Source organism: Necator americanus, chromosome V (genome assembly GCF_031761385.1).
Source record: "Necator americanus strain Aroian chromosome V, whole genome shotgun sequence".
Taxonomy (NCBI): Eukaryota; Metazoa; Nematoda; class Chromadorea; order Rhabditida; family Ancylostomatidae; genus Necator; species Necator americanus.
In genome coordinates, this window is record NC_087375.1 from 15760049 (window position 1) to 15783064 (window position 23016).

A 23016-nucleotide genomic window follows, 5' to 3' on the forward strand; every position below is an offset into this window, starting at 1 on the left:
TCAGCAAAAACAGATCAAAACGAGGACAGAATGACAATCGTGTGTTAGGGTGGAACAGAACGAAGAGCATCCATGGATGCCTTGTTAGGCTTCCACCGCAACACTCCATCCTTCCGAAGATTGTCAGAATTGTCCTAATTATAAAGAAAATGACCATGTGTAGCGTACTGGGGATTCCAACGTCTGTAGCTCGATGGTTCGAAGCCGCTCAATACCATTAAGCCTACCAATCCTCCTTCCTCAACGGATTGATTTCTGTGTAGTTTTTTAGGGCAAAGACTCGCTGACTCGATAGATTGGTAGGGCTACGCAAATCATTGTATATGCGTTCAAATATCGTAAACAATCGTAAATTGCAGCCGAACGTGCATCCCAAATGGACTGATCAGCGGCGAAAGCTTCGACTGTTGTCCCGTATTTGATGAAAGAAGTGATTCAACCAGTCCTTAGCCTCCTTCATAGATCATCACCTTCCGGGCTTGGCGGTGTTGTTTTCTCTCAAGCCAGTGGACGTGGAAGAATTCTACAAACAGTAAACTAGTGCGGATAATGTTCTACCATTTTGTGTTAGTAAAAAAAGAAGAAGAAAGCTTGTAGGCTTACAAGCGTGTGCAGAAAATATTATAAAACAGCAGTGGCCTTCAAATAAGAATAGAACTGAATTATAAGGCGGATGACAGGAAAGCAAAATTCCCACGCATCTATCTAAGCCTCGTCTAGCTGAACCAATATCCATCGACTATAGGGAAAAGTGCAAAAAATCGTAGACATTGGTGGCGTTAGGAAAAATGAGAAGAAATTCTGTTTAATCTTTACAGAAGCAGGGTGTCATTTTTCTGTTAATTTTTTTTTGCAGTACCATAAGTAGTAATAAATGCTAGGCGATAGTAAATGGCGTACATAGTCAGCGCTAAGCATGTTTAGCCGAGAGTGCTGGATGCGTTTTCGATTGGAGAAGGACCGAGAGAAGAGAGAATGTGTCATGGACAACCAACGTATGCTGTGACAGGCGCATCAATTTCCGAACAAAAATAGATGGAAAAATAAAATAATATATTTGTAATTTTCGAGTGATGGCCTGATAGATCGCAGATATTCCACGATCACACAAAAACTGATCGCCAGCATTTGGGGATCGTTTAAGTTAGTGGAAAAAATCGGAAGATGATAGCACCAAAAACGAAAACACGAAAATCTTGAAAGGTTTTTTTTTCGGGAATGTGTAATGAGGGCAGAAACCAGAAAAAGGCAAGAAGAATCCATGAATTCTAAGCATCTTTAGTATCAACAGTTTAAACTACACTCTGCAATTCAATGCCTGCAATCTAATGCGCTAAAAAATGACAATTTTCTGAAAAAAGCTTCCAGTGCTTATAATATTCTTTTTTTGATTAATACTGATAATAATAGTAATGAATGCTTAAGAAAGTGAATAGAGATGCGTTAAAGCTGAGTGAGACAAATGTAAATGTTAAATCCTTTTTAATTTAAATATCTTCCTCTGACGTACTCCTTCGTTCCTCACATTACCTCAATTTGCGTTCAGGTTAAGAAAGACTGCAATTGAGAGAACTAGCGCTACAATTTGGCGACACGTGTAACACTTATCAGTTGCTACCGGTAATTTTTTGCCCCTTTCGTGATTTAAGTGGAAGGTTCCAAATCTGTTACCGGGAATTCCTTCAAAAAACAAGTCATTCCGAATACTCGGAAAATCGAAATAATGCGGGCCCTCGGCTGCCATTCATTATACGTCCAGGTTCTCAGCGCATGTGAGGATTAACAAGCTTTTCGGACCCATTCTAGAAAATTCGATTTAGTATTCATTCGATTCCAACGAAATCGAATTGAGCAATTATGAAAGTGCACTGTTGTGAAAAAAATCCACGATCCTATCGAGTAGATCCATCCTAACGGTGAAAAATTTATCGTTGAGATCGGGTGAACGGATAACGAAGGGAAGTACAGGAAAAACAATGTACTAGAGTAAGAAGTAAGCTGGGGACAGCATCACCGGATGTGCAGTGGGGCGTACGCTCGCCGAACCCGCCAGCGTTTTTTCTTCTCGATTTGATGATGCAATTATGCGAATACGATAGCAAATCCTTAGGGTCTTTAGCGTCTAATATACGGACATGATGAATCAACGCGATAAACTGAATGAACAGCTTCTATATGTACTGGAATCATCGAGGGAAATCGAGAGCAGTTATGGATTTTTGCGCATTCAGCGCAGGGATTTGAAGCAAAGCCGACGACTCTCACAAGTTTCCTATTATAATCTCATGAATACTTCCGGTGTGTTCTTTGGAAAATATTGTAGAAAAGATGAAGTCAAACCAATGTGACTCATCTAGAACATGCATTCCTCTTTGAGTTGTCAAGAAGGATGGGAGGAATGAGGAATTCAAAGGAAAGATAATAAAGGATAAAGTTTCTGGCGTTTATCAATCCGCCTGGGATTCGCCCCAAGTTCACTTCAATTCAGAATCGTTTGAGGTTTACTAACGTGTATCTGGCCTATACAATGATTGGTGGTGGCTAGCCGATGTGTCAAGTCAGTGTTTTTATCCTCCCAGACGAGTCTGGTACCAATTTATCGACCCCAGGAGAAGAGAATTATAATATATATTATACAGAGTAAAATCTCATAGACGTATTCTTGAATTAATCGTTGCGTTACCAAAGATTTCATACCTGTTGTTATATATTTTTAAATGATTAATCCAAGCATTGATTGAGCTGTTGCTTCGAAAATAGGTAATTTTTCTAAACTTCCAAGTTATTAGGTGCTAACTACAACGCTATTCTTTCACTGAGCATTTATAATTGATAATAAGTGAGGATAACAAAAAAATCAGCCAGCAAAATCCAGACTCCATCGTGGAAAAAGCAAGAACGTGATGACAGATTTCGATGCGCAACTGCTTTAACTAGAACAAATGTAATTAGGATAAAGGGGATTTTCCCAAGAGATAATGAAATTTCCTTGTCAAAGAAGCTCTTCTTTTTTATAGTATAATGAAATATTGTGTTATAGGACATATAATTATAGATGATCGATCTTCAGACAGAGGAGGGGAATGCCTCGATGGCTTCTATACGATTAAGAAGCCTATGTAACCCTACTCTATGCCAATCAATTCTTCTTGTTAGCGATAGATGAAAAACAAAGCATTACGATTTCTACAATCTTACAAAAAGAATCAACGAAAAAAAATCGTCCAACATTTGAGTAGAATGAAGTCCATGTGTAGTGGAGGGGTGGTAATTAAACAAAGCACCAAGTTCTTTATTTGCTCCCTTTCTTTTCAGGAGAAAAAACTCGGTCCTGTCCATTACGCTCCCCATAACTTCGTTTTCTCTAGCTCTGATCCATAACTTATAAGAGAAAATTGTATCCAGACATAATAATCCAAGATACTATGAAGCATGAGCAAATGTTAGGCTCCTAGAACGGTTGTGTGCACATGTGAGGTGAGCGCAGCGGTCAGCGAACGTGAAGAGAGTAGCTGGTAAATCAGTTATGAATGAGATATGGTGCGAGGACGTAATAATGGGGCTCCTGTGCAGAAAACGACCCAGAACGAATACAGCTGTGGTGAAAAGCTATAAACTGAGATCGAATGGTACGGTGTAATACGAAAAGGAGCGCGTCTCAGTAGAGTTAAACTGCAAAAATGACAATTGGCTGGAAAGAAAATAGTCTAGAGAAATTCCCTTCAAAATCCTATCACAGGTGCCGTTTGCACGGCCAGAATGGATTAAAACGCGAAATTTTGCATCAGACTATTTTATTCAATTGGTTCGAATCAATGATTGATATGGAGAGACTCATTTCATTTCACCACATTTACAATTAGTGCTACGCTTTAATCGGGTCTTTATTATTTCTTGAAGATTATTTTGATAAGGGAGCTCTAAGGGAAAGCAGATTTGATTTGGCTTACATTTGTTCCTAAAGATTTCCCTCATGGTCGGTTTCACAAGAAAGCTACAGCTGTCTATGGGACTGTCACAACCAAATATAATTAAATAAGCATTAATTAAGGTGTTAAAAGTGCAACGGTTCATTTATTTGTTATTTACTTCCACACTCAGCTAAAAAGAAGACGTCTGCGCAACAGCCGAAAACACCAATCAAAATGTGACCAAAGCGAAGGGATGCGAGGTAGTGTAGATGAGCTCAAAGGAAGTTTCTTAGCGATGATGAAGAAGAACAAAAGAAGGTGAGACGTCGACAAAGGGACCTAGTCCCACGAGAACGCTCAAACAACATCCAAAATAGATTTAAGCAATTGAAAGTATAAAGTATCGCTGACAGAAATGCAAAGATACAATTTAGGTTAATAGGAAGTTTCAACCGGTTCCCGAGAATTTGAAATTTCGAAAAAAAAGATCTTTCAGTCAGTTTATTGATGCCAAGAAAGAAAGAATGAAGTTCTTGTTGAGGCGTCGAGAAATGAAGCAGTTTTACACAAGATAAAACATAATAATATATAACATACATAAGAATGGATGAAAAATGCTTAGAAATTATAAATTCGTTGGATAAAATTAGTAAACTGTTAATGAAAAGTAAAATTACTCTGTACTAATTATGCAATAACGTAAGTGAAGAAATTACACCAAAAAATTTCGTATAAGAAGTAGAGATAATTGTTTATAATAAAAAAAAACACGGTAGTTCTAGGCTGCGTGTTCTGGAAAAGACGACAAAAGAGTGGAAGAAGGAAAGGATTCGACTAAGCTTGAACGGCAACTGAAAAACACCAGAGCTGTCCGGAACGTTTTTTTTAATCCTTTTTTTTTTTTTAGAAAGAAGGCGCCAACTTTTAACATTTGTTTTCTACCATGTAAGTGCGCATTTTTTGCGGACTTGGATTTGGGCATGCTTTTGTCCTTCACACAGGCCCCTCCTGTGTGAAGGACAAAAGCATGAAATGAAGTGTTATTGCTGCGGCAACAGTTGTAGTCCGTAATTGGATCAATTTTATCCTAAACAGCTATGGCTAGAATATTGACGCAAAGTACAAGAGATACTTCTCCGTTGCAGAAGCAAATAATCCAATTTACGTTCAACAATTTTGCATTTCTGTTCAATAAAGCGGGCGAAAATGTGAGCTGGTGGCGAAGAATGTGACCTGAACTTTATTATTCTGGTGCAAGGTGTAGTTATAAGCATCCAAAGATAATTTTGTAATTACAGACACTACAGACATTTTCGCTGGAAGTGAGCATACCTTCTCATTTGAGTTGAAGAAGCTAAAAAAGTCGCCTTTTAAATCATTTTCACTTTTACGTGCGGTGTCTATGTGTGTGTCAATGTGTCAACTCCTTGTCCAAGTCTGGACATGGCGGAGGAGCGACAGCGAACCAGACCTGCCCACGTGAGAATGTCTGCGTAAACACATACGTTTCGAGCGGGTATGTTCAGCTCGTCTTACTCTTCTCAGTTTCGGTAACAAGTGGAAAAAATCCAGAGAACTGTCCGTACATTCTATGTGGAAGAGAACTACTTGGAATCTTCGATGTCCACCAAAAACAACTTCTTAACGGTAGATGACCAGAGGAAAGCGTCATTTTAGCGACCCCCAATTTTTACAATATTTACATCTACATATATCTACGCTTTTGTGGTGTTTGTATCTAATTATTCGGCCATTTGTCCTGTAAACAACAACGCATGATGAAGGATAGGCAGATCACGAAAGCATCCTCTTCTCCCTCTGACTCTGTCCTGGTCTTGGCGTTATCATTCTTTACACAAGACTGGTATTTATTCAATCTTAAAAAGGCCGTAGGTTTTTCTGGAGCAGAAATTTTCTACAGGAACCCGTAGTGACTAGAAACGGCACACAAATTTGTACAGCTACTGGGTCACAAGAAGAAATGTTCTTTTCTCAGAAAACATTGCTGCTCAAACAGTGCTCTCTTGGAAGTGGTTGCGAATTCGACACGACTTCTTTCGTTTCCATCTAAAGGTCGCAAGGCGCTGGCGGTGCCTCGTCCACTGCGCGCCCTTTTTGTCCCGCCTGTTTTTGCCTTTCTAAAAGCTGCAACTCGATGTTTCGTAATTCATGTCCTCATTTGGAGGAAGTGGCCAGGTAATGTACATCTAAGCCGCAGAGAGCTGTCCAGAACCCTGCTGCGCGAGGGACTGCGCTAGCAACGTCGCACAAGTGATAGAGCGTAGTGCAAGAGGCCAAGCATACGACCATAGTAAACGGAAGTATAGAATAGTAGCTTAGGGCCTCCAGGTGTAGGGACCCCGTTGCAGCGAAGCGTGAACCAATGCAGGCACAGGGTTACGGGTCTACCGCCTGCTGGTGTGGATGGCGTTCTGTCCCCACCCGCGCTCACTCGGATCGCTGAGATATTTGGTTCGCAATGCTAGATCTTATTAGAATCCGCACTCCAATAAATCTTGGAAATGGAGATGGGAATCAGGCATTCAGGGATGCGACAAGAGTGATTTTGCTTGCGCTACTTCAAGTTCTTTCAGTTTTTTTTTCCTCTTTAGTAATAAATCTCCATGTCTCCTGTTTCAAAGAAGTGTTTATATAAAATGCGGGAAGAACAATCGACGGATTTATGTTGGATAGTCTCACCTTCGATAATCACTAAACACCGTAGATCTATTTGATTCTCTCTATTTTAGGAATCTTCATTTAAGTTCCTTTTCCTTTTTTCCCTAGTTTTCCTCAGTTACATGGAACACTGTAACAAAAGTTACTGTCAACATGACGACAGAAATTAGCTTATAAGTGCTGCGATATCAACTTCTCATCTTTCCAGAGATCTATTTATTTATTTACTTTTTTGTATTCGGGTGTTCCAGCAGAAAACAGACAGACAAGAAAGAAAACTTTCTAGTTTTGAAAATACAAACGTTTATTGCGCAATTCATGTGCAAACCGAGAAAAGAGAAGAGAAGCAGTAGATTATCACTTTATTTCTCTCTCAATTATAATACTACTTTTTCTTGAAAAATAATTTGTATGAACAACAAGCATCCACACAAAAAAACCTCTCCAAATAAGATTCACCTATTGAAAATGATGTTTTACCTCTAAATGCAGTTTTGTGGGGAAATATATATCGGGATGAGGAACTGAGCCATATATCGGAATGTGAAGGTAAACACAAACAAATAGAACAAATAAGGGAAATTAATGGAAGGAAAAGAAATAAATAATAATAAATAATAAAGTGATCGATGATCAATCCCTATCAAGCGCCCACGCGTTCGACGTCAACTTAGACTTCGTTTGAGGTTTATGAACGCCTTCCAATGACTTGCAGGTCTAGTCGATGTGGTAAATCAGTGTTTATATCCTCTCAGACAAGTCTGGTGCTAATTTATCGACGGAGGGAGGAAAGGATTGGCTTGCGCCAGGACGGATTCGAACCTCTGATCGATTGTAGCCACAGCGTAACCTCTTACCGACTGCACTACACCGCCCCTAACAAATAGAATATGTGAAGTAAATAAGACTGCAAAAAAATGATCTGAATAATCCTCTCGAAAGAATGGAGAAAAGCACATCCCACCAAATGAATTTGCATGTACTTGGTCTCCACCCGGTGTTAAAGAGGAACAAGAATTTAAAATAACAGCTTTTTATCCGTTTACTCAGTGGAAACTATGCTAGGTTTGTTTATTTTCTACTTGTAAAACAAAATATAAATGTAAATACACAAGAAACCATGCTAGATGTAGTCGATGAGTGTGCTTTTCTGTGAAGAAGTATTGCTAGGAGAATTTGCGTCTAATCGAGCATTTACTGTCATTTTTTGTAGTCACTTATTCTTCATATTATTGGTATTTCAACTTTTTATTCCAGATAGATGGGTTATTTATTTACCACAGAAAACGTTTCGCAACATAACGCCTTTAGATGGTGGGCAAGAAAAAACAAACAAGCGTTCGAAAAAATGAGCCTGAAAGGTATTTTTCGTGGAAAAGCGGTGCTAAATGTAAACTTTTGTCTGTAAGCGCTAGGAACAGAAGAAGAACTGATCGACATTGGTAGCGCTCGATTTCTGAAGGGACGGCGTAAACGTTCCAGATGTCACTCAAAGACACTAAATGACCGCTAGACGTGACCCGTTTTCAATAATCTGACCAAATAGATATCCAGAGGAGGAGACGAGTGACACTTTATTTGACATTTGACTGAATTGGAATTGGGTGTGAAATTACCAAAGAATATTAGAATTCTGCTTTGTATACAGACCTATGGCAATAACTACGTAGCACCAAGATCGCATAGCATCCCGTGAACAGCGCCTGAAAATGGCATTTCTCGTCTTTCATAGGAATTCTACTCTGCGTTTTTTCACAGAGGAACCTTTAACTAGCTATGAGACTACGCAATTAAGTGAACATTAACCGTTTCAGAGATTTTTGTTCATTGTTTACTTGCAAGGAAGACCAATAAAAAGTGCGTCAAAAAAGGAAAAAAATCAGTTTACGTGAAACCGAAGCAGTGGGGCCCACAGAGATCTTCTAGAAATCTTCGAAACAAAGGAGAGAGAAAGATGCTCGTTTCTAGAAACTAACATTAAAGATAGGTTCGAAGGACTAAAAGTAAATATCAGGATCAACACCGCAAGAATGCTGAAGTGAAAATTAGTCAAATAAAGATATCAACCAGCTCGTTGCAATTTTAGAAAAGACGTTCTAAAACTCTCACTTTCGTTGTGGCTGCGAAGATGGGATGAAGGTCCTTCCATAATAGAATGACAATACAATTAGACGATTTCGGGACGCCTTAGGGTTTTATTTAAAAAAAAACAGCCGGAATTTTTGATTCGAAAATCTAACAAGTAACAGCAAGAAGAGAAGATCGGCATCCACAAAATCACTCCGAGACGAAAATTCGCAATGGTGTTCAACACCGAATCACCGTCACTGGGGTCTCAAACTGTCCTCGCACCGAATATTGACTCAAGCACCCTACTCGAAAGCTTTTCCACACTCCACTTCCACACTCCACTTCTCATCGCTTTATGTTTTGCGTTTAGGAACTTATTTTATTTAGTATCTTATAAACATATAATTTGGCGAATAATTTTTACCTAGAGGAGGAACATGTAAGGGTTCTGTAAGCGAATCATAATCTCGGAGAAGAAATCTCAAGTAGGGATTTGCAGCTAACAGTAAATCGAACGGAAATGCGAGAGGATAACGTCTCGGCTCTCCAGTTTACGTTTTTAGAGTGAACTGGAAAGATCTGACTCATCTCGTTATAGAGCAGAAGCGAGTCCGAAGTCTTCGGGCGAAGCTGTTTTCAACCGCTCGCCGGTGACTGTGAGCTTGTGAGCAACTAGGCAGTGGCTTCGAGGTCGAGGACGAAGTTACGTCGTGGTTTCAGACTTCAGCCGTAAGGACGTAGGCAGCATGGAAATAGTAAATTTCAGCTCGGTCGGTGTACTTGCGGAATTGTAGTTCAATCCTTTTCGGACTTACACTTTTTGTGGCGTTCCTCGCGTGGATTGAGATAAATAATTATCGTGTTCAAGTGATCAAAAATGTACCTAGTCCTAGAATCTTACGGATCTACCCTAAAGCAAGTAGAACGTAACTTGAGCTTAATCTTCAGGTTAGAGTTAAGAGATAAAGTGCTTCTTTTTTGCTTCTCTATGAATTTTCTCCCCATTGTCTTAAGGAAAAACAAGTTTCTGTCTTTATCAAATGACTGTTAGTAAAGACAATTCAGAAGAGTAAGATTGTCGAAACCCTCATGCATATTTTATTAGGCACTAGTAATGGTAAATTGAATTCTTCGCCATTTTCCGCCAAGAGTACTTCTCGAAGAATTCTTAACGAACACAGACGCTAACGTTGCTGCACTTCTGTCACTACTGTCCGATTCATCCGTAACAACCTCTACATAATATTCTCTATGAGAAAATCCTAGTGGGCTCTTACAGCCTACACAGTAGGATTATCACTAAGTAGGACATCAAATTCTTTACAAACTGAACATTTACATAATAGTCATTCAAATTTAAGGGCATATATATTGTTGTGAAAATGCGAAGAGTGTTCGTTACAAACCTCCTGAGATGCAACCTTGGAAAACAGCGGGGAATTCAAGTTACACTTAGTCTTGTGGCTAATGAAATATGCATGAGTTGTTGCCCTCTAGAACTCGCTAAGCTTGTGTTAAGAACTTTTCTGATGAGAAATATTGGGAGCAGCTTCTAAAATTGCACTACGCACCCACTACAACATATCGGGTTCTCCAATTTCTCCATTACAAATCCGGATTTACACAAAGGATGGGGTTATGTACGGAAAAACGGCATGTGTCTTATACTTCCTCACAGATGGATACGAGAAAACCGATTTCAAAAAAGCCGAGAACAAATGGAAAAAAACGACATCGGATTTGTTAAGACACCTCTCAGGTCCATATCCACCGTCTCAAAAATGTTCGGAAAACCTGACATCATCAAGGCACTGATAGTAGGGGAATCAGGGTAAATAAGACTTGTCCAACCATTTGATTGGGGAATATGTGATAGAAAATAGGTCAAAAAACAAATTGCTTTCTAATAAAACTGTTACTTCGACTTTCGCAGAGAAAAGAAAGAAACTATGTACTATAAGTTTGCAGAGGAGTTCACAGTGCGATTTGAGTACACTGATCCGAGGACGTGTTGTTTGGCTGTCAAGCGGGCAACTCAGGAGGGCAAGCAATTGAAGTGGACATGTATCAGGGAGCATGACAGCACCGAGCGAGCAAATGGCAGTGTCGACTGACGAGCAGCAGCTTGCAAGTGTTGCGCGAATTCATTATGGAAAAAAACGGCCGATCCGCACTCTACGTACTTGGTCGGAGCGTTGGTTAGCTGTTTGATTAATGGCAGTTACGTAAAGTTTTCCAAGCGCCGCTATACAGGTGGAGGACGGTATTAGTGGATTCCTGATTCGCTCAAAGCAACTGGAAAGATTTGCACCTCGACTGTGTCTGACAGGAGCGTTGCACGAAGAAGCGAAAGAGGATGACTCTCCGTGAAGTTATTCCCCAACGATTGCCCTCATGTGCGAAGGCAGAAAGAATTTCCACACTTCACTGATCACGTACACGCAGAGCACATTAATGAGCAGCGAAGAGTTCACCAATGAGAACACCTGTGTGGACGAGAAATTCAAGGTGGATCAAAATGTGTGGAATGAAAGAAGGTGAGATTGACCAATTGTTTCCCGGGACGGAAGGGACTCTCACCTAAGCTTCTCGGAGACGTCGAGATCCACGTTAGCACTAAATCTCAAGTAGAGCTAACATCCATCTTCGAGTATCTCTTGAGTGAATGCTGCAAATTGGAAACTCACAACGAGAGGCAAGAAAAAATAGAAGTTTGCAAAAGCGGAACGTATGAAAGTAGACAAAACCCAGGTTGTTAGTTTACAAAGTAAGTTTTAGCGAGTGTTCCATCAAATTTATCACCAGGATACGAGTTCGGTTGCAAGATGATATCATCTGTATCACATGTTTTCCCGTTGTTCGTCGTTGCTCGAGCTGGCGCCAATATTGCTTCCATTTGTCTCGATCGTGAGCAAAGGTTACACAGCAGCTTATATTCTTCCGAGTAAAACGAAGAGCATGTAATTTCCTTCAGAACACTTCGTAAAGGGGTCCGACGACCTTCACGTATTGCGTTTAATATCGCTTCGGACCTACTCGTCCACTGCTCTGGTCCAACGGTTCCCGCTGAAACGCATCAGCTTACTTTACTTTCCGTGGCATTGTGACGGAATCGCCATTCTTCGACCGCTGAGTGGAACGAAACTTCGAGTCCCCTCTTTCACTTGTGTGAAACGAAAAACTCTCTCCTTCTACTCAACGTTCAGCAACGCTGATCCGAGTGCTCGCGTAGGAGAAGATATGGTCAAATGCTATGTCAAATGGTCCTCGATGCCCCTAGGCGCTCTTCGAGCCGGTAACTTCCTCTCTTGCTCGAAGAATAGGTCGTTCACCATCTTAATTTCTCGACCTAGGTATACGCAGCTGGAGCACTCGGATGTATCTCTACTACACTCTGGCGGAGACCTCTTTACTTGTTTCATTCAGTTCGAACAGTATTCGCTCCACGTTACAGGAGTCATGCGTGTAGTGGGATTTTCCCATTGGAGGTCGCAAGGGAAGGTCGTAAGGATGGAGGGGATCGTAACAGGGTGGAGGGATGGAGAATGGCGTAGCAGGTGAATTGAGCACAGAATGATGATCAGGACGAAAGTAAATAAACTTCAGGTCTAGGCCGATAACACGCAGGGACGGTCCTATGTATTTCCTCACGGTGGCACTAAATAAAAATTAGAAGTAGAGCGAGTTCAAAGTTAGTTGTAGAAATTTAGAATGAAGCCTCTAAAGTTTCTACTCCCGGATGCCAATGCAGTCGTATAAGTTCAGGATTTATTGGAAGACTGAAGAACAATATGTTGTATTAATTGTACATCCTTGAAGTAAACTCATAGTTTCTTGTATAAACCATTGTGGAAAACGTTGAATTTGTGTTTTTGTTGCCGGAGAAGATGAATATATAGCGATGACAAGATAATACGTTAAAAATGATCTATTGCGCATTGAGTCCACCGAAAATTGACATTTTTCTCGTTGCTTTAGTCAATGCTGCGTCGATGGTTCTCCCATGCATAATTATGTGTTGTCTGTGAAGCAGTCCAAGAATCCACATCACCCGAACAAAAAAAAAAACATTTGCGAAGAGGAGAGCACATAGCACTGAACAAAATGTATTAGTAGCCTGTCCTTCCCCCCTGTCATTAAACTCCCTTCCCTTCTAGTCAGTTTTTCGGTGTTGTCGAAAGCGTGCGGGGCTGTTCTAATTCCGGCAAAAAATTCATTGCATTCCCCCAAGTTATCGGCATTTTCCTGACTTCTGATCAGGAATGCTTGAAATGGATCATTTTTCTTGAAACCTTGAATTGTTAAAGTTTACGGAGATTGAACTATGAAATTCCTCTCCTTTATCGCTCTGGAAAAACCAAGGAAGTGATCAATTTTGTTAACCTTATTTTACAATTTTTACACATTACGTGAAGCCTGTGAAACAAAAAAAGAAATCTCAGTTAAAAGAAAAAGAAGTTGACTTCAACAAATGAGATTTGGCACTAAGCAAACCATAATTGCCCAGTTTCGTTCAATTTCTCTTTCATACATTCCACGTTGCTTAGTGCCAGTTTAGTACTTGAGAAATTTATTGTGTTTCGAAAACGCAACATTGAAAATTTGCTGAGGAATGAGTGTCAAAAGAGAAATTCGGTAGTTGACAGAAGCGAGGAAAAATCATTTAGCAGAAGGAAATTCGCTGAAATGTTGCTAAAATATTTCCACGTTCTAGGACCTTTGAGATATCTTTAAAGACTGACTAAAGTGCGCAGTGCAACAGGACAGAGACGATGAGGTACGTCGTGGAATTACAGGGCAACGACGCAAAACGACGCAAAAATCAGTTTGGCAGTGTGGTGCTGACAGGTTCGACACTACGGTGAGCCGAATTCTTGCGAAGAAGTACAAATGTGAAAATACTGAAAGGACGAAAAGTTTGATTTTTATTTGATATATCGTTCTTAACACAGGGACTTAATGAAATTTAATGGCCCAAAAAGCTCAGATTTTCTGCAAATTCGAAAAGAAGAATCGTTCATTCGTTGATTTCTTTAGACCCCTTACCCAAATATGGGAATGATTTTTTGTTGTTCCTCAGTAATTCGACCTGTGTTCACCACTCTTCTCAGATTTACTGTGTTCTGTAGCTTAATCCGTCTTTACAGTACAGATAATTTAGGGTACAGATAATTTCTTTCAACAATATTCAACTTTTTCTGATACTCGGGGTCCCTTCTCTTCTATCACCTACCGAGCTTCCCTTTTGCCATTCATTCCTCAGCGAATTTCCGATGCTGCGTTTTCGAAACACAGGAAATTTCCAACATAGTGGATTGGCGGTGACGGAGAACTGTTGCAGCAACATTGAGGAGGGTTTCAGGATGAGGGAAAGTGAGGAGAAGTGGTCATGTTTAGTCACCTTGATAGACCCTGTGCCTGTCTGATGCTTGATATTATCAGAGTTACCAGATGCTACCAGCGAAACGAAGATAGTGTAACCATAATCAACCTGCTCTGCCATGGTATTCCTTTCCGGTCCTCGCATTACGTTCTCCGGGAATGACACTTAAAGGCAGCATACCACGAATCTGAGCTGGTGCGGATTTCAGGTGGAGTATTCGTATACGGGGTTGTAGGTTATGGAGACGGGGGTAGTTCCGCTCATCTCTCCCTGAATCACTGCAAACGGCTGCCTCCAGAATGCTGTTTTGTACGAAACCATCTATTGCAACGCTCCACCCCTTGCGCCGCCTCCGCCCTGGGATTCTCGAAAATCAGTTCGGACTGCCCCGATAGGCAGTAAGGGACGCTACGCGCGCAAGGGTGGCGCGCTGCAATAGAAGGCATCGCACCGAACAGCATTCAGGGGCTCCATAATCTACGACCCCATCTACGGATACTCCACCTGAAATCTGTACCACCCCAGAGGAGGTGATGCCTTTAATTTACAGTGACAATGCGTCACCATGTGACCTTATTGTGGAATGGGGGAATTTTGGTGGTAAATTCGTCATATAACACAAAACGTATTTCTGTGTAAACAGAAGAACAGAGGCATAACAGATTCTCTTCTTCTGTAAGAAGACATTGGTCGTCTGGGCACCCATGACCTCTTCCGTCTCCACTGAATTGAAGCCCTTCTGCAGTCGACGAAACTGAGAAAAACAGTGCTTGAAATGCCAGATGATACAATTCAGACAAGCAGAGGGTGGTATTTTAGCCTGTCTTTATACATTATTGTATATAGATTATTTGTCCATACATTAATTTAGGAAGCTGCGCTAAAAAGTACAGGTTCATGCAGTAAGTAGATTAAAATTTGTGTTAGCGCAGTTTTCCTTGCAATAGGCATTACAAGAAAACCAGGTAGGTAACTGATGGAGAACAAGCAGAGAACTACGTGTTCGCATCAGCGAGGGTTCAGTCAGCAAAGCACGAGGACATACACCCTCAGCGCTTGGGAGGCAAGCGCACTGATAGTGACGTTAACGAGAAAAGTGCGGCAGAGCAAGCAAGCATTCGAAGAAATGTAGATTTTTCACTGGAAATCCAAGTATGAACAACGCAAACGAGTGCTCGGCAATCACCGACGTCCGCGCCACCAGATCACCGCGCAAGTGTAGTCCTGAACACAGTCACCGTTTAGGTGGCATTCGCATTGACGTTCGCATGACTGCAGTGAGTGTCGCTTGTGCCCGTCTTTTCTGCATGAAAACGCTGGAAGTGAAGGTGGCTCGTCCCGATTCTACTCGAAAAATTATCAATGTAAATTTGGACCAACGTCAGTGAAGCAATCAGCTGTGGATGAAGTTAAAGTTAAAGGAAGCGTAACACGAAATTGAGGATGTTGGGATTTCCTCACGAAAAAAAGTAGGGTTGTAGTTTACAAGCGCGACCATCATCGCGCTAGATTTCGCCTACTAGTCTACTAGACTACCAGTAATAAAGACAGGGGCTACGCTGTGTGATCCCATATCCCCCAGGATACAACTTATTGAGCGATATAACGGAGGAAATCAGTGGTCGTCCGCAGTAGACTTAATATCACTCAAGTAACGGATTGCTCTCGTTACGTCGTCCGTAACAAGTAACATCATTGGAGAGATGAGACCATGCAAGCCTGTTTCATTTCTTTTTTCTCGATTACTACAAGAAATTAGGAGTGATTGCGTCCATGTTCGTGATCTGCATTCCTAATGCTCAAAGCTGAACCACTCGCTCCCGCTATTTCTAATAAAGGTTTTCATTCTTGCGACTTCATTTATATTCTATCTCGTTAAGATATTTCTAAGTTTCTGCTATTCAGAAAAAAATTTGAAAAACTTACAGGAACTTCGCGCTTGGATAAGCAGCAGTCTTTAGGGACTCTTTCTGAGAAGCCACATGAGTTATAATCCCTCTCTCCCTAACGCTTCGCATGTTTCAAAAAAAAAGAGTCGTGACCAAACATTTTTTAGCATTCCATGATAAATCTCGTGGAATATGGAAAATTGATATCAGAGAGCCAGTTCTTGTAGTTCAAATTAACACCACACCCTTCTCCGCTAAGGGACATACGTCAATAAGCACTTGTAGAAGAAATAAGGAATGAGATAGCCTAATGAGTGAGTGTCACGAACACCACGACAAAAAAGAACTTACATGTTCATACATTAACGAAAATCAGAAACGCAATTATTGAGGCTAAAATAGCAGTGAAATAAAAACGTTTTTTTAGTCGGAATCACACTGGAAATAATTCCAGTTTTTACTCGGAACCAGTATAGCTACCAGCTACGTTGTGCTGGACAGTATGTAAAGTTGCTAAAATGGTGTTCAAAGAAGAAAAAAGCACATATTTTTAATTAATTAGTATCTCAGAGATTCTGTAGAGGTGAAGTTTACTTGAATTTCTCTTGTTCAGGAATTGTGTAACGGAGCAAATGGAGTTTTTCTGAGAGTTCCACACAGTTTTTTGCAAGCAAAGTGTTAGATTTACTTGAAAGTCTTGATCAACTCCAACAAGTCGTGTTTTCGCTCTACCAACCACCGATGCCATTTTTTAAATATATTGCAAACCGAAATGAAATGTAAAATCGTTTGGTACGTGAAGAAGCTGGTACTTTCGCGAAATCGTGCTGGGCATTGTGATGCCTGCATGATTGTCAGGCAGTCAGAACGAAACCGCTCTTCCTCGCCGCCTCCGCATCGCGCTGGTACAGTTGAATCCTTTCGGCACCAACTAAACAGTTCCTCAGCAATTATTGTTTGAGGTAAGCACCTTTTTACGTTGAATTAGGAGTCTTAGTTGCAAAAGCACATTAATAGAAATCACTGCCTTCTTTTCTGAAGCCACTATACGTCAAATTTGCAAATACTAAATGTTCTCCTAATATTGTTACACTAACGACGTTTTGTTCAAATTGGTTATAGATCCACTGCCCCTGAGAACATATTCGCTTAAGCATCCAATAGTTTTTGCAATCCAAAGGTCTAATTGATGTGATAGTCTAGCGGAAATCCATAGAAGTTCCCCCTTTATTGCAAGCAGTGCATGTCGGTGAGAAAACGGATTTACTAGTTTTTATCTACTGGCGGCTTCTGTTGTTGGTGTTCCCAATTCATATCCTATCGCAAAGCGTATTGGCGGCTTCTAAGTTATCTAAGTTTTTTTTTTTTTAAATGCAAGTGTGTCTTCTAAAATTCATATGTATTAGGTTAAAAAAACGTTTTAAGATACTTGTGATTGCTTTCCGTTTTCTTTCCTGTACGCAATTTGAATTAGTCAACAGTATTACCACCGTTGATCTCATCAGCAGGCCAGCGATTTTCTTCTCGCGGAGCTGAATCGGCGAGCATGGGAACAGATGAAGTAAGCAACAGTCCGTCCACTACCCTCAAACTTGGCGAGATTTTCCTTCTTGGACAGGAAACGTTCAGCAGCCGAAACAAGAGTTAATCGGATCAGACTAAGTCAGGAGCAGACTAAGTCAGGAGAGTATGGTGGGTAGGACACCGTGTACCAGCTGAGCTCTTCGATTTTCTGACGTGTTTCCATTGCAGCGTGTGTGAACGTTGACGTGAAGGAGGTACATTGAAGCTCCTTTCGGCAGTTTTTTGTTGGAGAAGATGGAATCATATGCTTTGAACGTAAGGTGTTCAGACAGCTTTCGTGAGGCTCTAGAGCTGAGTGGCATAGATGACCGTGGGAGCAGCTTAAAGTAAAAAAGTAGTTCCCTGTTCCAACTGCGGTTAACATATTTCAACCGAGGCTGATCTTCAAAGTCCGTGTTTCCTTCCTCAAGTGGAGTAAACCAGAGGCGGACGGCAGGAGACGTAGCGTGGACTTCGGCCAATGCGCAGTTGACGTTACGGTCAAGACTGCAGTGCTGCGGAGTGCGCTCGTTGAAGGTGGAGGCTCGAATCTGCTCTTTTGAAGTTGAAGTCACGAAAAAGCACTCCTTCTCATATAACTTTTGCGAAGAAGTATTCAGAACGTTCTACAACTACCGGGGACGTCGTGAAAATAGAGGAACATCCAAATCTTATAGTCTATTTGATTATTTCTCGAAACCCTTGCCTCCAATTCATATAACTCAAAAATTCTTTTCAAATTCAAGGCAAGCTAGCTAGTTGTACAGATTATCTACAGTCCAGAACAGGCTGATTCCACTGTCTCTTCAAGAAAAAAAATGCAGCAGTGCAGGCCACTGCATTGTAAATGGTTTGCTAAACTTGTAGTTGTTTGGTTTCATTCCGTATGTTTGAGAGGCTGTTTTTTAAAAATTTACAGCTTGTTTCGTTCTGAATGAAGCCGCGCAGCCCAAGTTCCAATTCAGTTCAATAGTTTTCCGCTATTTCTCGAAATTAAACTTTTTATCAGCGGAAAGCATTGAGAAATCTATCTTATTGAGCAAGAGAACAGCCGGTAGTAGAAAAAAAACCAGCAGCTGAATAGACAGAAATTTCTCCACAAATGATAGACAACCAGAACAGGTGCACATTTTTTGAGTAGAATGATGACTCTGCCTTTCAGCGTGGTAAAATACCAAGCAGTGCTGCTGCTGCGCTTTTTACGCTCAGGCCCCTGTTCTCCTCCGAATCGGCAGTTTCTAAGTGACTTTTTTCGACGGCAAAAAATCCATAGAAAAAGAGGAGGAGCTGGTTAAGAAGAGGTGAGTTGAGGTGAGCGCACCAGCGAAGGAGCGATGAACGTGTGAATGGGCAGTGTGTGGGGCAGATGTAATTGATCATAAATTCACCGCATATACTCACTCACACACATATTCTCACATACACTACGCAACTCTCGTATTGAATATGAAATAGAGGCGAGCTCACCGAGGTCCGGAACTTGCTCAGCGCGGCTCCTAAAACGAGCGAATCCGAGAGAACGAGAGGATCTGTGGGAGCGAGTTGTGACATGTTTCAGTACCACCGTGGTGGTGAATAAATGAGAAGGGAAACAAATCCCTTGGAAAGCTCTAGTTTACTCGCTCATTTCGCGCTTGAATATCGTTTGTTTGTGTTCCATATTTTTCAGAAAAATTGTCTATTTTCAAAGCACCAGAAAGTGATGTTTCTATTGAAAACAATACTCTTTAGTGGAAGGGCTGGAGAGGCCACGTGATCCCAGAGGCTGAAGAACATGCCGAGGACTAAATTTGTACCATTTTCCTTTTAATCGCATTCAACCCCAAACAATGAGAGTATCATCGCCCAAGGAATCGATAGGCTTCATGGTGTATAAAAAAATTTAATCGGCAAATAACCAAACGTAACAGGTAAAAATGAAGCAAATCTGCGGAAAGAAATCGAATATTCTGGATAAATCACCTCTTCCAAAATTTCACGTCCAACCTTAGAAAAAAATATGCAACAATGGCGCAAGGAAATTCGAGAATCCATACGCCTTGAGTTGCACATTTTGCAACCAGGAGGATTTCTTTTCTTCGATACCCCCTTAGAAAATGAAGAACCTCACATTTACACTATTGTTGCGCAATGGACATGCGTACCCGAGATTTATTTACGGTGAGGACGTGATTTACGTCAGATTTATAATTTGTTCTGTTTTATGATGGTAGAGTTCTTTAAAAAAAATAGTTTTGCAACCAGTTCATAACTGATGCCATCACGTAGCAAAAGAAGTGAATTTCAGGGCAGTAGAAAGAGCGTAGTTCTATCCACAAATGTTGTACGTCAACTTAGTTCAGGGACGGAAAAGTATTCATTTGTTTGTTCCCAGAAAAAGGAGGTAGAAAACTGGCCGTGGCAGTGTTTTTCAAAAATATGGAATGTTTGTGATTCTAAAACAGTTTACCCGAAAAATTAGTGTCCTAAATCGGTTAATTAGCCGCGCTTTTCCGATAGTATTAGGATTACATATTTCGTCAGATTTCCTTCTCCACTCATGTTAGGGCATCCCTTCTAGTAGCAACTTCCCTCACATCGATAAACGGCAAATTTCTATCATGTCAGCTTCATTCTCAATTTTATTAATAAATGTTTGCAACACAGCAGTCAAAATTCTTAAATTTTCATCTCAGCTTCATCTCCCTAAGCAGGAAAAAAGCCGTAAAGTACTGCTAGGTATGTAGATGACAGCAAAGCATGCGAAGACCTTGGAATAATAAATAATAATAAACCACTCAAGAGTGCAAAGAATCTCGCAAAAATAAGTGGAGCGTACAGCATTTGTACATGCTCTAGTAGCTTTTGAAGAACGAAGAGGAGTTAATGAGAGTTCTTAAAGTCATGGCTGCATGAGTAACTAGGACAAATTCCGTATGGAACAATGGAATTGGAGCAAAGTGATTGTTGCACGTCGAATGGGTTATTGGATAGCCCTTGGAGGATGAACGAGCGCCGCCTATACATTCTCATCCATACACTGTGAGATGCTTTTGTGTTGTGAACAGCAGAAACAAGCTGACAGCTTTAATGGTTCGAAAAACTCTTGTCACCAAACTCTCGAAAATGAAGGTGAATTGCCGAAGATTGATAATGCTTAGAAGATGAAAAAAAATTACGTAATTGTTCCCGAAAATCCTTAATAACAGGGCAGTGCTAAATTCTTCTCAGCCCGTAAAACAAGGACATTTATACACCCAATTATCCCGCAGTTCCTTTCTAGCACTCATATTGGGGTTTTTTCTATCAGATACTGCAGTAACCAATTTATTTCTTCATCCAGGAATTTTTCTGGCAGATTTGGTGGAACCCTAACTGCGTCGATCTTAATGAGGGTACAAAATCGACGGAATAGAGTCTTTCATCAGTTTCCAGATTTTTAACAGCAAGAGACGACTGTAAGAACCAGGGCTAGTAATTTTGATGTGCTGTTCACTCCAACTGAATGGATTTACCAGGTGTTCACTTGCGTTTACTCATTCACTCAATTCACAGAAGAATGTCTCGACATAAAGATAAAAGAAAATCTCACTGTTGGCGGAAGTTATCTGAACCCTGGATAAAAAAGTAACAACGCTCACAGAGGGGAGCTGGATTTTTGACTGCAATAACATTTCTGTTTAATATTAAGAATAAAGCAGAGAACAATTCTCATGGTGTGACCAACGAGCTGGCGCCATATCAGGACCTATGCGGGTTTTGACCTACGGGATCAGAGGCAGGGGCATCGTTACTAGTTAATACTAGCGGCGCAACTCTAACAACTGGTGGTCCGCTAACATCACGATTTCGTGGCTTTCAAGGTGAGCGCTGGTCTGCTTTTCTGACGTTGCTTTTAAATAATCTGTTTGCTAAATCATATCTTGTGGGATGATGAGGCGTTTGAGAGAGTAGATTACACGTGTCCTTGATTTTTCCAGGCTCTGAGGAAGGCGACGACGCCGAAACGTTAGCCAGAATAAAGATCAATAACAATCTTGGTTCTGCTTAAAAAGTAGTACAAAATCAAATTCTACAATGCCAAGATTCAAAGAAGGTCGAATTTCGAACTTAATTCCCATGGTGTGCTAAAAAATGCCAAAAAATGCTTTGAAAACAGAGGAGGAGATTTTACTCTGAAGGATAAAAAATGTCATGTTGAAATTTAGCTTTCAACATTTCTGGGTGAAACACATTGCACATGCGTTGCGGCTTCCACATGATGGATCCTCTCGGTACTCTGAACGTCGAGCGGCTTATCGTTCAGCGTTACGAACCAGCGCAAAAAAGTGACCGCAAGTGTTGGTTTTTGTGACTTTTACTACATTCGTGGAAAGACAGCATAACATTATTTCAACACATGTGTTTCGAAAATGTGTCAGCATCAAAACATCAAATGTGCCGCAGTTCAGCCCCTCACAGTTCGAAAAAAGAGACTTGCGAAGGGGCGTCACTTAGAAAGAGGTGAAATACGCACATGTCACAACACACGACAGCACTTACGGTAACCAATGGAAAAGAGGGTTCCTTCAAATTTTAAATTCCCACATGTTCAGCTTTTTCATGCAAAAAAAGTTTATTTTCCATCCAGTTTCACTAAGAAAACTGTTAAGTCACTTTCCGCTACTTCTTTTCAACAAACATTTTGTGTAAAATTCACAATTCAATAGGATCAAATTTTATTCCACAAATCACCAAAAGTGATTGGTTTTTGCATTTGGCATTTCGCGTTTTTGCAAGTTGGCAAAGGATTGCATTTTTTTTATTTTGGCAGGTCTGGAGCACCAACAACCAGAGAAGTTAGAGGTTAGGTTATAAATATCTTATTTAATTATACTTACAGTTTAAAGTAGAAAACTATTAGAAGAATGTGCTCTCTATTATTTTCTATCACTACGATTCAACGATCAACACTCACTCATGATAGAATTTACTCGAGAATTTTTGTCCGTTTGCCATAGAAAAATCTGCCTGAAAAATCCTAAGATCCCAAATTTTTCAGTAAAAGCATCGGCAGGGAACAAACAAATAATAGTTCGAGAGTGCCGTGTCTGATGATCACCGGATCATTTACCTCGCTAGAAATTTTTTGGAAGCGATGCTGAAAAAAGTTCTGCAAGCTATGCCTCACCGATAAAGAGTGATTCAGAACGTTATTAACCGACTTTCTATTAACCGACTCAGACTCAGTTTCTGAGCAAGATCTCTAGATCAAAATCTAGCCACAAGTGTAGGCATACTGTAGCCGGGTTAACGAAATTCTCATCAAATTCAAATCAATCCTTTTCCAGTACTTGGTAACGTGGTCGCATACAAAAAAAATTACTGACTTACTTGATGAGCAAAAAAAATGTGCAGGAACCTTTTACTCGCTCATAGTTGGAGAACGTTAGCATTGCTGGAGCCAGAGTTCAAGGAATAGGATTTGACTTTAAAAAAAAAACTCACTCAAAAAGAAAAACTTCGAAGATTCTCTGTATATGGAGAAAAAAAGTTTTTGCAT